We start from the raw sequence: 17,587 nt of genomic DNA on the forward strand, positions 1-17,587 counted from the left end.
GAAAGGAAAAAAGGGAGAAATGAGCTCCAGGGAGGTCAGGATTTAAACTATGTTACAGTTTGTCAATTGCATGTTCTGTCTTGGAACACAGGGCAAAGGCACTGTAGTTAATGCTGAGACAGTGAGAATGACTCAGGCACTACAAACCAACTCTATTCACAGAGAGTCAAGGAAGAAGAAACAGTCCCCGGTCACAGGCATAAGAAGCCCTGTCCTCTGCAAAAGAGAAAAACTGCATGTCTGACATAAAGGCAAGTGTGTCAAAGCTTTGAGGGAGGTCAAACACAGATGGCTTCCAACTGATCCTTGTGCTCCTCTGCTCTGTGCCAGATCTTCCAGATGCTGGCTCTGTGAGCCAGTAATGTCCCAGTGGTCCCATCGGATACTTGTCTATAGTTCCTCAAAGGCAGCAGCCACACCAGAGTGATAGCTTCCATGGAAGTCTCCTCCTGGATCCTCTTCACAGTCCACTTTGGTAGACTTTCTCAGCAAGCTTCAACCTGTCCACCTGCCCTATTTGTCCAGGAGACTCAGTTGTGGCTTTTCTCTGTTCATCCACCTTTCTCTTTTAGACCTTCACTGACCCAGTTCCTCCCACAACTGTGGAGGCTAATTACAATAATAAATCCCATATTCCACAGTATTTGTAGTGGATCTCCTTCATGATCAAACCCTGACTAACATGAAATGAGGAGGCCTCTATAAACCCAATCATTTTTGGACAGGAAGGAGCCTGAGAAAGCTATTCCATTGTAAACATGGATCAATTTTAGGTGAAAGGAGGTGTTTTAAAATGTACTCAGGATTTGTTTTAATCATGAATGGTAAGACAGTAGACATTGAAATAACTGTCATGAAGGATGAAGTTTATACTCACAGAATCCTAAAAGCAGGAGGCAGGCCACACCACGCAGGGCCATATGAGGAAGGACCAGAGATGGTCAGGAGGCAGAGAGGGGCAAGAAGGGAAATAATGATACAGAGTTTTTATTGGGATTTTGGAGGAAAGAATGGGTGAGGCAGGGAATAGATGTTGAGTAAACATAGGATTAGATAGTTTGAATAATTTCAAGTGGGCTCTGAGCTATAGGGGTGGTCCCCAGTTGTCTAATACATGGTCCTGGGGTGGTTTAGGGCAGAAGGAGTATTGGTGTAGAGTTTGGTAAAAGAGATGGTTGGGGGTCTTGGTTCTGGATTGGTTGATGTCAAAGGTGTACTAGAAAAGCAGGAAGTTTACAATATCTAGCAGTTAGCTCTCCCTGGGAGGGGCAATCTATCCATTATAAAGGCCCCAAATACCAAAGCACTGAGAATGCAGAAAATAAGTCAATACAGGAGAGGTAACTCAGAGGGTGGAACCAACAGCCTAGACAACAAAGGTAAGATCTGAGGAGAACCAGAAACAATACAACTAAGATCTGAGGGAGCAAAACCAGATCCTAATCAATATACATCCTTTACCCACAGAGCAGAGGGACTTGTGACCCATGCCCAGCCAGAATTCAGAATTGCTATGGAACATTGATGTTTATATGCCTCGTATTTCCTCCTTCTGTGAACATGAGCTTCTATGGAAGTTGTCTTATGTCTGTTATCATTGAGTGTTGGGCTGTGTCTCTCTAACTCACAGGCCACCCAACCAAGAATAACCTCACTAAAGACCTATCCCCAAGGAATCAGGGTAAATTTCTCATACACTCTTGGATACAGTTAAATGGCAAGATCCTGGTCTTCAAGCCCATGTCTGAAGCCATAATTAAATGACTTTTATGGTCGCTGGGATGGGAGAGAGATATAAATAATCTGTGTTCACAGGAAGAACTCTGGATAATTAAAGATGGTGGTGATTTTTTTTTTTTTTTTTTTTTTTTTTTTTTTTTGCCACTCCTTGTATCCAGAGGTGAGAACTAATCCTCTTCCCTTGAATATAGCCTGGCCTTTGGAGTCTTTATTGGGATTTTGGAGGAATCCAAAAGCCTTTGGATGTGCTTTGACTATTACAATGTGGTGGAAATGACCCTGTGTAACTTGCAAGTCTAGACCTAAAGAGATGTGCAGCATTTGTGTACTAGGAACCCAGTTGCTACACTGTGAGAAGCTCAAACAGTGCCGAGAGGCTGGGTAGAGGACCAGTCAGCTGACAGCCCCAACTGAGTTCCCAGCCAACAGTGCTCCCAAATATCAGCCATTGTAGTGAATCATCTTGGTTATTGCAGCCCAGTCAAGCCTGCCAATGATTGCAGCTAATCAAATGAGTAGCAAAAGCACCCCAGCTAAGCCCAGGTGAGCTCTACAATTTCAAGAGATAATAAATGGTAGTTATTGTTTTTAAGTCATGGGTAGGGGAGTCCTTACCTCCCAACAGATCGATGAAATAGGAAGAGAACAGCAGACTTGGAAATACCTTAAAAATATTAATCTAATAGCAAGATTATAGAATCTACCCCATGGGCTCAGATTTCCCCACCGCACATACTTCTAAGAGTCTACTTGTCTCTACCCCTCTCCAAAGAACCATCTTCATCTAAAGAAGGGCAGCCACAAATCTGGTATTTTCAAGGACACCTTGAATCTTCTATCTGGACAAACCTTGTCTGTCCTATGCAAAGTTTTTCTCTCCAACTTATTATGTTAACACAGACAAAGAAATGCTCTTAAAACAAAATATATATATATTGAAATTTCCTTTGGAGATTGATGCCCCTGGAAAAAGAAGTAACAAACATTCTATGGGATCTAGCCGCTCTGTTTTCATTTTGCTTTTATATCGCTACTGGCAAATCTACATATTATAAAAGTATATCTCTACATTATTATGACAAAAATTTTAAATTTCCTTTACAGATTGATGCCATTGAATGAAGAGGTAACATGGTTTATCTGGTCCTAGCTGCTCTGTTTTCATTTTACTATTGTATTGCTTTTGGCAAATCTACATATCATAAAAAGATATTTGTTTCTGCTTGCCTGAAGCTTGTTAATATCTTTCCAGAGTTGCCTAAAACATGATTAAGATTATGCAGGACAGTCATCATGGCTCAGGATCCAAATTAAGGCACCCTAATTTGACGGCTGCTCTTGAGCTGTCTCACATTCAACCAGGTAGGGCAGTTCAGAGTGGTGAAATACAGGCACAATTAGATTGCCAGGATTAGTGAAGAAAAATACAGGATATCCAGTTAAATTTGAAGTTCGAATAAACAATAAATAACTTGTTAGTGCAAACATATCCTATGCAATGTTTGGACATACTTAAACTAAAAACATATTTAACTGGATGTTTACCTGGCAATGCTATCCTACATCTCAGTAAGATATAGGAAGCCAAGTATGCTTGCAATGGTTAGGCATCCTTTTTAAAAATGTGTCTCTTTTTCTACTTTTGTGGGATCCATTATGATGTGGTTATGCTTTAACATGTGACACAGGGGAAGGTGATACAGATTTCCAGAAACCCAGAGTAGTATGGAAGAGCCTTCCCATCTACAGAGCACTTAAAATACATCCAATATTTCACGCATGTTATTTCATGTGATCCTCTCAACAACCCCAACAGATGTGAGTGTCACCACTTTGCTATGAGGAAATAGACACTTAGAGAAAGACTTGCCCAGGGTCACACAAATAGATTGAGGCTCAGCTCCCTGACCAGAACGACCTGGTTCCCAAGCCTGTGTGTCCATAGTTCCACAACATGCTGATTTGTAGGGATCATGATATGAGAGATTGGGGGTGTGAGGATGGGGAAAGTTCTTGTTATTTTTCTGTCACTCTATGTCTCCAGTGTGTTTCCTTGTTGTATGACATTTGAGAGGCCTGTTGATAACTATATGCTTTATGGCGGACAAATGAAGGTAAGAGAGAAACAAGGAAGATGGGGAAAAGACATAAAATATGCCTCTATTTTAATCTCTAAAGAAGGAATAAATCCTTACCAGTGACTCAGAGTCCCCTAGCCACTTGCTCTTGTCACATACAGATGGTTGCAGATTCCTCTTCCACAGAAAGGGAGCTTAGTGGGGGGATGGGTGATTGCTCTGCAGTAAACTGTGGTCAAGTGATCCCTCCTCAGTCCCCCAAAGTCCCAGTAGGACAAAGTCTATTCTTACCCTGAAGCCCTTGGCATCAAGCAGAAATAGTAGGACTCCTCCTCTGATGCTTTGAACAGGTCTCTCTGACCTGGAATATTGTAGAAGGTAATAAAGGGAGAAAAACATGAGGACACAGGGCAATGTCAAGTTATGGGTCCCAGTGCTCTGTAGTTCTGACCTATTCTGCTTCATAAGGAAAAGGAATCTTAACAGGCAAAATTTAGGAATTCAATTATAAAAAGGTAGTGAAATATTATATCACACCCATGTGAAGGTTTCTTTCCCCAAAAGCCAAAACTTAGATCCAAGATGTTAGCAGACTGGTGGGGTTTTTTGTTTGTTTGTGTTTTTGTTGTTGTTGTTGTTGTTGTTTCCATGAAAGACTGACGTCGCTTAGCTAGGTTAAGTAACTCCAATCTTGGCTTCTATTTTCTATCACTGCTTTTCTTATACTTGAGAGCTTGAAATAAACCAGTCAGCATTTATCCTTGAGTTTGACCTAAATCATTTTCTGGGAGGACGCTGACATGAAGAGAAACCAATGGCCCAAAGCCGAACTGAGCAAATGATTCACAAAATGCTTTTGTCCCTGCTGAAGCATGTGGTCCTGATGTTTCTGGGAACCGGGATAAATAATAAGGGTCCAGTCTGGCCCTCAGCCACTCATAGACACCATTCAGGGTGCTTTTCTTCCAAGAGAGCACATGCAGCGTGCTTACACCAAGACCAGGATTAGGACTTGGGAATGTTCACAGCAGGCAAAAACCCAGAAAATTCATTAAATATACTTGACCTCACATATTGATTCCCCCAGACAATTGTGAAAGTGTCTCTTCTTCTTTCTATAAGTCGTCTTTTTGTACCTTCTGTGTGCATTCTGGGATGGGAGCTAGGAGATTTCAATAGATTGTCAAAGAAATCTATGATTCCCTGGATAGATAAGTTACAAATTATACTTTCATACTTCAGCATTTTGGATAGACCAGAAACTGCCTCTTATTATTTGGTTTTAAGGCAGTTTCCAAGGTGCAGGTGAATTAATATCTTGAACTGGATGCCGGGTAAGCGCAGAGTCAAGATCTGACAAGTTTTATCCCTTGGAATCTTCTACTCTACTCTGCGATATAGGCAACAGTCCCTTGGCTCACATGTGAGTTGACCTGAACTGAATGAAAGCACACTAGCTTAGATCAATCACTGACCAAGGCATGATATAGCAAGCATACCTCGCCAGGTCTATCTGGTTCCAAAGCTCTTCTTTCTCTTGCCTCTCCATTGCTTCTTGGTTCATTGAAGACCAGTTTGTTCCTTTGCTGTTGGACTGGTGCCCCGCCCCTGTCCTTACCACCTACAAGTGCCTGAATTGGTTTTGCTATCCTCACTATTATTTGGAAGCATGGAAGAATTAACTCTCCCTTCCCCAGGATCCCCCAGCCATGACTAGTGACATTGGTAGATGAACATGTACTCTGTTTCTCCTCAGTTAAGGTAATGCTGGTGTGTGCAGTCTACACTGTTTTCTAGTTTCCCAAGGCCAAGCCCCAGGTTCTGATGAGTAGCTGCTTCGCTAACTTATCCTTTTGTGGGCGCCTTCTTCTTCTTGTGCCATTTCTCTATCCCCATAGTGGTGTTTCTTAGGTTATCTCTTGTATTGTCTTATGGACTGCTTTTGAGGAACCTCAAAAATGTGGCTTCAGCTACTGGAAAATAGAGATAGAGAGATAGAAGAAATATGGTGTGTGTGTATGTGTGTGTGTGTGTGTGTGTGTGTGTGATGAGAAGGGTTGGAGAGGGTGATAGCCCAATATGAAAATAACCACTCCTACCAAATACCTACTTTTTCACCTGTAAATGTGATTTTAAAAAAACCCTACCTCACATAGCTATCGAAAGTATTAAATCACATGATTTATAGAAAGTGCTGCCCATAATAAGTGCTCAATAAGTGTTGAGCAGCTGTAGAGTTCAAAGGCCATGAACATTAAGCTTGATGTAAGTTAAGCACCTGGATTTAAATTCTGAATCTGTCACTTAGTAGCTATATGAGTTGAAATTACCCTGAGTCTCATTGCCTTCATCTGTGCAATGGACATAAAGATATTCTCCCCATAAAGCTATGCTGAGGATTGAAATAAGTGATGTGTGCAAAGCAGCTGCAGACAGGATATTGTAAGTTTCCAGAACATGGGAGCACCTTGCTTCTGTTTCTCCCACTTCTTCAAGGACACAGACAGAGCCTTCTGGGCAGAGTGGTTTTCCAGCCTTCTTAGTCCTATTCTAGCAGGAACTAAAATCACACTTGCAATTTTTCTGAGTGATTGATAGGTGTTTCATGATGATTTTATCACTTGGTAGAGGGTGAAAGTCACTCAATGATTACCCGGGTTCCTCCATTAAAACCCACCGCCCAAGACATACTCTAATTACCCACACATTCCTGTTAGGCTTTATAGTGTAATTGCTATTCATGGTCCAATTAAGGGGCAATTGCAAGCCAAGAAAAAAATGTGCTTTATTGCTTCAATTTTGAAATTCGTGTATCTTGGAGCTTTAATCTACTCCCAGTCTATAAGGCTCCACATAGAGCAATGTCCACGCTGCTGCAATGGGGCTTGTGGGACTCCCTTCCCCTCACAGGCTCCTGCAGAATTGCTCTCTTGCTGACAGCAGAGCCTCCACAGGCTCTAATGTGTTGAGTTCTAGAAGACAGAGGGACAGATGGACAAGGGTACCTGCCTTTTCCGGTTCGTTTAAGACTTTGAAAAGAAATCATCAGGTCCTTTGAGTTAGCTCAAGCTACCAGGGTGGCTGAGAATTTTGGTAGATCAGGGTTTGAATCCCTGTTCTACCATTTCCTGGTGGTGTGACCTTGGGCAAGATAGCTCTTGATGTTCCAGTGTTCCCATCTACTGAGTTGGACAATAACAGTACTCACTCTTCATCGTAATTATAAGGATTAGATGAGATAAAGCATGGACAGTGCCTAGAACAAACTAGTCTTTCTGTAAATTCTACCACCATCATCACCACCATCACCACCACCACCAAAAGCAATAGCACTATTCCAACTTCTACACAATTGTCCTGTTCTGACCACATAGGTCAGGAAGGGATGTACCTGCCCACTGTAGCAATAGTACCTGGCAGAGCTAAACACAGCTCTTAATGTTGTTTAAAGTTAAGCAACATTAAATAGGGTTCTTTACTGAGTGCATCTCAGAGCATTTAATCCTCTGATTTGTATTGTAAATCCGAAAAAAAAAAAAACACGAGTTGTGAGTCAGCCCAGAGCATAGTGGCCAAAGTATAGACTTTGAAGTCAGAGGCAGAGTGGTTCTGCAATATCGGCCTCTTGACTTTCAGTCTCTGCTTCTATAAAATAGGAATAGTAGTGTTTTCTTGATAAATGTATGTGTGAGGATTACATGAGATAATATATGATAAGTACTTACTACAGTTATGTGCACTTAAACATTCAATAAAGGTTAACTCATGATTATTATTATTTCTTATTATTCAAAAAGAGATGAAAGTTGCCCTGAGCCTCTCTTCTGTAAAATTACTGAATCCTAAGAAGGAAATGAATAGTTGTCCAGAAGATTCCTGTTGGGAAATCCTGGAGCTATTACACAAAGTGAGGATGGATGCTGGGCAGGAACAAACACATTCCAAAGTGCTTTGCATATGATGTATACTTCCCAGTGGATGCATAAGGACCCTAGGGGGAGGGGCTGTTGGCTTCCACTAGTGGATCAATCAAATCTGCACGAGGAAGACATGATTTAAGGAGACACAGAACTGTATTCCCAAGTAGGTAGGGATTTGGAGAAAATCCAGAATATGCTTAAGAAGGGACAGAATGGAGACTTTGGCCTGGTTGCCAAACACTCCCCAATCAAGCAGGAGCTATCCTTTTATCAGGGAGGACTGGAACTTGCTCTAAGAAGCATTGTGTTGGATACCATGTCCAACTTCCTGAAGTGGCCTTATCTCCTAATTCCATCTTCAGAAAAAAACCTGAGGAGTGTGGAATAAACCCCGATCTCCAAACACTGCCAAGTTTGCGGGGACATGGCCAAAGGGGTTCCACTCACCTGCAGAAGAATCCACCATGCACCTGCCCTATTCCCAGAGGAATATGCTTAAGCATTCTTTCATCTTCCAGAAGTCAAAGCCCAGATGCCTAGATCTTACAGTTGAGGAGCAGGTGGTTAAACTGCCTTTCCTCTGTTTCACCAGAAGAATCATTTCATGCTGAACAGAATGGATCATTCTGCTATGAGCCTGGCCCCATGGTTCCCAGGTTCCCATTGGTGAAGCATTACCCATTCATACTCTGGCCCATTTGTTTCCACTGCAAATTTCCCAGAGACTTATGGATATGATGTTCATAGATTTTTCCATTTATGTTGTTTTCTCTTGCATAACAATGATCTGCTGGCTTTCATATCCTTTAACGATCCTCTGAATGGGGAAAATGTTCCCTTGTCATGTCACATGTCTGATGCTGGCCTGATTTCAGAAGTTGAAAGTCTTTCATGATGCTGACCTGGAAAGGGTCACTCTCCACCATTCGGCAGACTGGTGGCAAGTCTCCATCTGAAAAGGAGAATGCCAGAGGGAGACAGGTTAGGGCAGGGTCAAGAGGAAGACTTAAAGAGTCAAATCAGCAACCATTTGATGTATTGCTCTGCCGCTTTCTCAAAGTCTGGCCTCAGGCAGGTCATTTAACTGCTCTGTGCCTCAGTTTTCTCAGCTGTATAATGGAGCTAGTGCCACGGACATGGTGAAATGGTGGTAAGGCTTGTGATATTACTGCCACTCTCAGTAATAACAGGAAATCCCCAGGAATTATGAATCGGATGCTCTATTTCATTTTGACTTCTTCGGAGATGAACAAATATCAGTAAATGCAAACATCTACAAATTATAAAGGACACTGAAAACAATCTACCCTACTTATTTACATCTCTCTCTCCTCTAGATCATGGGTTTCTTACAAGCAGGAGCTATGTCTTATTTTCCTTTGTATCCCCAGTAATTGCTAAGAAGTAAATATTTATTGAAGTAATGCAAATGTCAGCTGAGTACGGAGGCTCACATAAGGACAGAGGTTCCCTATTGCAGGAAACGGTTTCAGCTTCAAACGGACAGTGGCTTAGCCTAGAAAGGGGATGAGCTCTGGGGGAAAAGGCAATAACCCATTCCAACCAAGACGTCAGGAGAATGCCAAGCAGCCCTGAGAAGCGGGGAGCCGGCCCAGGGACTGTTTGCACAGATTCAGGACTTCCTCGAGGGTTCACGTTTTCAATTTGAGAGAAGGTGGGAGCAGAGCTCTGAGGAGCTGGGTGCGGCCAGGCAAGACCGCTCAGCAGTAACGCGAGGGAAGGAGAGATCACTGGGCAGACCCACGGCTACTTCTGCAATTTGGGATTGAGCTATTTTGCCGTGGCCCTTGGAGGAGTCTTGATATAAAATCCTTCACAGCAAATGAGTTTGCCAATGTTTGCAGATTCCTTTGGAACCTCGGGGGACTCACAATGCAAGCATTCTGCGCTCGGAACAAGTCCTCAGAACGCTGGGCTCAGGTGAAAGAACGGGGGGGGGGGGTGCGTGTTGAGCCACAGTGCACACACACACACAGGTACAGGAGGAGCCACGTGACCATCTGTGCGATCACGTTCCGAGGGACAGAAGCAAGTGCGAGTGTGAACACAGGCTTCCTACGCTTCGCACCCACAGCACCCAGGTCTTGAACCTCCGCAGGGTGGCGCTGCGGAGCTCCCAGTCGCTAAATCGCTGGGCCCGAAAGCATCAGGGTTCCTGCCTCAGGGATTACTTTGCGATGTCACAACAGAAGGCGGACAAACCTGAGGAGCGAGGCAGAAAGGGAAGTCGAAGTGGGAGGCGGGGGGAGAGGAAAGAGAGGGAAGGAGGAGCTCAGCTACAAGCGAAATGACTTCCAGAGCGCAGCGTGCCCAGCCTAGCCCGAAATAGGTTTCCATTTCCAAAGGCCAAGGAAGAAGAATTCATCTTAAGTTCTTGTTAATGTTCTGCGCTCTCCCTGCTGAGAGCGCCTGTCTGCATCGGGCGCCAGCTGCCCTGCGCAGCCTCATAATGGGAGGATGCATGGTAATCATGTCATTGCCTTCTTAGCGCCCATTAGGGACGATGGGGAGAATTTCCTTGCAGCCACTGAATCATCCGAGGCTGCCACCTTTCTCTAATGATGTACACAGCTTTGCCTAGCAAATCATTTTAAACGAGAGACACATTAAGGGCAGTGTGGGAAAGGGTGCGTCCCTGGCGGGTTAGCTCAGGCCTTGTCCAGAGGCCCCGGCAGGTGTAGCTGGGGACCTGCCATCTCTTTTGTCGCTCCCTCCAGAGCAGCCAGACGCCGTCATCCAGTTATTGGGTCACATTCTATACAGGGAAACCGAGGGTAATAAAAATAGCACCTTGCATTTGAAAAGTGTTTTACAATTGCCAAAGTGCTTTTCATACCTGTCATCTGACTCAGTCCTCACAATACCCTTCTCCGGGAAGCAGGAGAATATCCTATTTGACAGAAAGAAGCACTGCATGGCAAAGTCACCTGCCCGACATCCCGCAGCAGGTTCTCCTAAGTCCTGCCTCCAGGATCTGCCTTCCTCCAGTTGTAGGTTGAAGTGGGGTGGGGCAGAGGCGGGTCCTGTCCACCGGGTGGTCTTCCTCCATTGGCCACGTCCCTTCACCCTCCAATCCAATGGACAGCTGCGCTCGGCTTATGGCCTCTCCTAAATACCTCTGTCACAATCTGCCCCACCGCTGCATCCCGGTGCAGACTGTTGGCTTCTCCCCCTTGCCCACAGTCTTGTTCATCTCCCCCTACTCCCCAGCTGCAGGCAGAACACAGCGAACTGACAGGAAGCTTTTCCTAAAACACAAATATGAACATGTCACCTTGCTACCTAGATTTCTCCAATGGCTTCTGAGGACAGTGTCCAGGGTCTGGTCTGGTCCGGTCCACAGAACTGCTACTGAGCTCTCAAGTGTTGCCATATAACCCCTTATGAATGCTCTTTGCCTGAGTGCTACTGAACTTTGACCTTTCCAAATGTACCTGCAAGTCTGTGAATCCCTGGGCCTTTCTCCTGCACTTGCCTTCAGAGACTGGCAGTAACTGTAATGATTGTGATAATGATAATAACAACAGTTATGCTAATGAAGAGAACGATGGTGAGGATGATAAGCATATTTTGTTGATAGTTATAACCATCAGGTTCTTTAACCCATGTATGTACTCAAAAGTCCCATAGCACAGCTTACACGGCAAATACAACCTCATTCTCATTGTCCAGGTCTCAGTTCAAGGGTTCCCTCCTCCAGAAGGCCTTCCATGACAATCTCCTCTAAAATCATCTACCTTCTTTCTTCTCACCCTCTCTTCTCACCCTTTCTTCTCACCCTGTCTGCATTTTGTCACAGTTTATTTATTCATCTGGAGGTAATGCCCTATCTCCAATCCTGCTGCCACTAACAGAGTGTGAGCTCCTCAGGAGCAAGGACAGGACATCAGGCTTGTTCACTCTGTGGCTCTGTGCTTAGAACATGCCCATGGTCATGGACCATGAATGACTCAGGACCATTTGGTTAATGAGGAGTCTGAGACTCAAAGAAAACTAACTCACCCAAGGTCAACCAGCTACTAAGGGGCAAAGCCAGAAGTTGATGCAGGGCTTTCTGACCCTAAAAACAGCTTCCAGGTTCGAGGTCACATGTTCTAGAAATTTTCTCTAGCATATCCAAGACTGTATGTTGCAGTACACATATGCACAAATATTCACATGCTTACTGGCCCTAGTAATTACCCACCTTGGCACTTACCCTGCTTTGTAACTGCCCATTCCTGTATCTGTAGACTCTAAGCCACTTGACATCAGGGAGTCTATATCATTTCCTGGAATATCTCAAGGTCTTGGCATGGTAACTGAAATAGAAAAGGTGCTACCTTTGTTGAATAAGGTTTAGAGGAAAGTAAACATCACAAAGTACTCTTTGGCTTAGCATTACTTTAGGTCAGAGCTACTTGAAGGGTGCAGTCTGGACCAGAACCATAAGCATCCCTGAGGACTTGTTAGGAATGCAGATTTTCAAGTCCTTCCAGACCCACTGAATTAGAAATGCTGGGGGCAAGGCCAGCCATCTCAGATTAAAAAGCCCTCCAGGTGATCCTGACACATGCTAAACTTCGAGAATGACTGCTTTAGACCCAGAACTGACACCACTAAGCAAATGTAACACAAATCAGGCTGAATCCCAAATCCCGCAAGCCATGGGATGCTGTGGTCTCAGGGCTGAAGGTGGGTAGGGTGCAATCACCCAGTGCTGCTGGCAGTCAGATCCCACTTTCCTGCCTCACTTGGCTCAGACACAGAGGCTCTCCCCTGTGTGGCATCATGCTGGCCTCCTTCTGTAAGAACCTCATGCCCTCTGGCAAGGGGCACTGAGCAAAGGAGACCTCCATGACCCCAACAGTCCCTCCCATCCTCTTCCACCCTCCTCCACACCATTTATGTCTAGGGCACATCATTCTGGTTTCCCTTGGCTGGGTCTATGACCTGACCTAATACTTTGCTCAGAATGAGAAGCCAGCCCTACTCTTTCAGAATCTGGCAAACGTCCTGCTTTGTTTCATTCATTTTGCTGCTTCCTACTAAGGTGAATTAATATCATCCTGCAGATCCCTGTTGCTGGGAACTACTGCCCTCTCCCTACAGCAGTCCAGATTGGAATGGCCCCCTAGAGATGACAAGGTTGGGCTAATAGCTAGCCCTGTCTGCATTGTGCCTGGCTACTCAAGTCCCTGACCCAAGCCCAGCATGGAAATCTTAGCCTGCCTGTGGAACATGTTTGCACGGGGTGAGCCCTTTCCCAACAAACCTAAGTGTTGCTCCAGCCCCACTCCCAGCCACAAGAAACTCACTACATTCAAAAGTGCTCCATTTCATGTTCAAACAGCCCCGGCTGTTTAAATGTCCCCTTACGACCGCAATCTATTTCTCTGTAACATCTGCCCACAATTCCCGTCTCTGCAGACCCATTTGACTTCCCTTCCCTACAACCTCTCCCTCCCCAAATTATTCACTGGTGGCTTCCAAGTTACCACCACGGCTCTAGAGATGCTTAGAGCATTATCTGCTTGGAGCCTCACGAAATCTGTATTTTATCTTTCGTAACATGGAGAGAGAAACCGCACCAGTCATACAGGGCTATGGAGCTGGGCCTCGGTGTTTCTAGGTTAGGAGGGTAGATGCAGTGCTGATAAGAGATGGGGAAGGTTCTGCAAATATGTTGGTGACTGCCTGGAGCTTCCCAGAAGCTGAGCTCTGAGCAAATGAATGTTCCTACTTCAGAATAGATTTATTTTATTTTTAGAACATGCCCTGTGGAATCACAAGCTTGGAGGGACATAGAAAAGCACATGAACCTTCTTAAATCACTGCAGACATGTTATGGGGGCATGAGAGAGAAAGCCGCAAAGGGAGCGAAATGTCAAAGAGTAGGGGAATAAGAAAGGTGGAGCTATTCGCCTGGTACCAGGGCCTTTAAGTAGAATGTCTCTGCCCAGGTCAAGACCTCTAGTGCTACCCCTTCACCCATGTGTTTGAGCTCCTGCAGGATCCAGGCCTGTCTCCTCTCACCATACAGGATCTCAGTCACCTGAGTAGCACCATGGCACATCTGACCGGGCAATACATCTGCAAACTCCTGCCCCATCAGTTCATTAGGTTTGGAGACCATCTTGGCTTCCAGGGGGGGTTGAAGTACAGTCCTCAGAAGATCTCTGGAATATCAGCATGAGTTAGGAAATCAGACAGATCTACACTAAAAAAATTTTAAGTTTATTTGTTTTGAGAGAGAGAGCAATTGGGGTAGGGGCAGAGAGAGTGGGGAGAGAGAGAATCCCAAGCAGGCTCTACACTATTAGAGCAGAGCCTGATGTGGGGCTGGAACTCACAAACTGTGAGATCATGACCTGAGCCAAAATCAAGAGTCAGATGCTCAACCAACTGAGCCAGCCAGGCACCCCTAAACTAAATTTTTTTTCCACTCATTTCTCTAGGAAAAATTGGACAAATTACTTAACCGCCTTTAATCTCAAATTTTTCACCAGAATGTATATTGAAGACCTGTTTGGAAGATGAAAAGAAGTCATATTTGTAAGGTGATAGCAAATATTTTCATTAATACTACACGGTAGGCTGGACATTTCCTGGTCTAACCCCTCTTACCTATATTTATAGGTTTCTCCTTCGCTGTCTCCCAGAGTCAAATGCTTACCTAGATCTCCAGTCATATGAGCAGGATTAGGGTCCTGCTTCATTTTTTCCCACACCCACCTCCTGCTGGTTCATTTTCCCTGCCTCCTACTGAATCCAGATTAAAGCATCAAATGCCTGAGAGTTCATGTAGAACTTGGGGGCCCACTCTTGCTTAGGAACCCTAGATTGTACTTTACTCACCTGCAAATGGGCTGGGCTCACAATGACCCAATGTGATATTGAGAAGAGAAAGATGGAAAGTTTGAAGTAGCAAAAAGCCAGTGGTAAGGGAGTTAAAATGTTTTCCTGCTGTTAGGAATGCGCATGCTGTTAAATTTTAGGTCTTGGGAGGGAGGCATCATGCTACTTTACAGAAGAAAGGTGGGGAAAAACGGGTTCCCAAAACAATTTAGAATGTAACTGGACCTATTGGGAAGTCAAAAACTGGAAAGAAGCTGAGATACACAGGAAGGCAAGGATGGTGTCCTTGTGGAGCACAGAGCTGAGATTCAAAATGAAGTATCCACTGAGAATCCAGGCTAGGGCTGTGGCCATAACATGGAAAGTATCCTTGGAGAAGGGAACAGAGCAGGGAATGGGCACTGTGCCTGAGCCTTGGAACAAGAGGATCTTTGTGCATAATTGATTGGGCTCCAGGGCTGGAGAGGAATTCTTGTACACGGGGTTTCTCCCAAGACTGCCTTTGTGAGTACTCACATTTCCCTTTCTACACTGCTATACACCTGTACCATGAAGTATGGGTCTTGACGTCTCCTCATGACTTAGCCTGATCTTTTCATCCTGCCAAGACTGCACCAGGCTGAGATGCCAATGTCCTAGACACCGGCCTGCCTGGAAGGTGGGCAATGTGTAGCAGTCCAATTGGGTCAGAGGGGCTGAGTGTCCAGAATGACCACACCTGAAGTCAAGCACCCACCACACACTCACTGAATGACTTTGCAGCAAGTTCTTAGCATCCACCAACCTCAGTTTCCTCATTTGTAAATGAGAAGGGGACCATACCTATGTTCACAACATTAGAGTAAACAAATAAACATCACATAACACAGTCTTACAAATAGTAGGATTATTAGATGCCTGTATCATCTGAATAGGAGTTTGGGAATAGGAGTATCAAAGTTCTCCTATTTTATATAGCTATGAATCATTTGTAAGGGCCCCTCTCATGAAAAGACATGGTGCTCAGCTCCATGGGCAATAAAAAGAAACAAAGCATGATTCACAAGCTCTAGTGATTTGTGAATGAGCAGGAGAGAGAAGAAAAATAATAGACAAGAAGTAAAGTGAGATCTATAGAAAGAAATCTGAACATGCTTTGCCATTGGAGGAGGACAGGGGACTCCGTGTGCTGAGTGGCTACTCTGCCCCAGGCACTGTGCTAGAAGCTTGCAAGCTATTTCGTGGACAACTACACTGTGGGGTAGGTCCATTACAGTCCCCATTAGTAATTGCAAGAATTCAAGGCTCAGAAGAACCAAATGACTTTCCAAGAAGCCCCAAATGGCAGATGATGAGAGGGATTTTTCATTGCCTGCCTTTAAGTTCTGCCCTTTCTGGAAAACCTCTTTGGCTCTCAGGAGACAGAAAGTAGAGAGGGAATATCTTTACATTGGTCTCCAGGGGGAAAAAAGAACTGTGCAATTACCTTTACATTGGATAGTAGGGAAACTATAAGCAATTCTACAGAAGAGGGGTGGGAATCATGGGCATGTATCTCCTGAAATGATAACTGTGAGAACAGGAGTACAGCTTCTTTAGTCAGTACTGAGTGTGCATAACGTGGGGCATTCCGGCAAAGTAGCCTCATGTAGGATCTCTGATGGTTCAAATGAACCCGCGATGATTAACTAACTGGAAATTAGCCCACAATATCTTCATGAGTAAATAGGCCACAGATCTTCCCAAATGGTGGCCTCCGAAAGCAGATCATAGATAAAAATATAAAAGAAAATAATTTAAAAAAACACAAAGAAACAACTTGCTTGGAAAACATGATGAATACAGCCATGTAGATAGAAGGTGGAAGGAGGGAACATCTACATAGCAGCTAAAGTGCATTGTGTTTGGTGCACATTGATTGGACTCTATATAAGAGAATATTGAGACAGATCACGATAGATCTTTTGGAAGAAGGGTACTACCCAGAGCACTTGGTCTTGGTGCAATGAGGATATAATCCTAGAGCTGCCAGGGGTCACTATATCAAGAGAGCTGGCATGAAACAGAAGGCTACACAGAGAAAAGCAGAGCCTAGAAGGGATGAAGGGATAGGAGGCTAGATCCTGATGAAACTCTGCTAGCCTCAATCCAGGTGCACCTGAAGTCAGGTCATCCCTGGATTCTGTGGTTGTGCAAACCATTGCATCTTCTCTTTGCTTTAGCTTACTTTGAGTTTGAATTATTTTTACCTGCAACCAAAAGATTCCTGCCTAATATGGAAATGAAGTCATGCTGGATCTCTGGCAGCGAGGACAATGCAGGGCATACAGTAGATGCTCAAAGATAATACTGGAATGGGTGAATAATAGACTTGATCCTCCCGAGCAATTACAATGACTCAGAGACATGATGGTCATAGGGACAGAAATAGAAGTAAAACTCTCATCTCTTGGGTTCTAGTTCAGGACACCTTCCATTACTTTACATAGACCTTTACTAATTTGAGAAAAACTTTATGCCTCTTGTACATATGGACGGATGCTTCTTTTTTTATCTTTCTATGCTTCATGATTTAGAAAATTCTGCATGTACTTTGTCATCATAAAAGATCCACTCCTTCCCCTGTACTCCTATTCCATTCTCAATCACAGTTTGACATGTATGTACGCTAATAGACCTTCTTCTGTGCATTTATGTAAGGCTAACAAAGTATCAAGTTGATAATAATCTTTGAATTAAAAATAACGTTTTAATTTGCTTCCAAATAACACAAGGAGTCATGAGAAGAGATGGTTGGTGGGGTTCAGATAAAACAGAATAGGCCGTGTTGATAATTGTTGAAGCAGCATTGTGGGTCACTCTGTTCTCTACAGTGCATATGTTTGAAAGATACAAAACGTGTGAAGATGAAAAACAATATTATATAAAATGAGTAATGTGTACACTGTAAAGAAGTGAAGAAGGAAAGAGATAATGAGAAAATATCAGCATTATATTCTTGCTACCCAGAGT

General features: G+C 44.1%; 1 long non-coding RNA gene across 2 annotated transcripts; it reads right to left on the bottom strand.

Annotated features, from left to right (window-relative positions):
* Positions 1-3,955: 3,955 nt before the first annotated feature.
* On the bottom strand, positions 3,956-9,608 carry LOC128312556 (uncharacterized). Of its 2 annotated transcripts, none has more exons than XR_008291989.1 (3): positions 9,504-9,608; positions 8,186-8,690; positions 3,956-4,179 (listed from the first exon to the last, which is right to left on the bottom strand). It is a non-coding gene; the product is annotated as an uncharacterized LOC128312556 (long non-coding RNA). The 2 variants fall into 2 exon arrangements; XR_008291988.1 differs by lacking the exon at positions 3,956-4,179 and adding an exon at positions 6,436-6,790.
* Positions 9,609-17,587: the final 7,979 nt, after the last annotated feature.

The sequence above is a fragment of the Acinonyx jubatus genome, chromosome D2, assembly GCF_027475565.1.
Source record: "Acinonyx jubatus isolate Ajub_Pintada_27869175 chromosome D2, VMU_Ajub_asm_v1.0, whole genome shotgun sequence".
NCBI lineage: Eukaryota > Metazoa > Chordata > Mammalia > Carnivora > Felidae > Acinonyx > Acinonyx jubatus.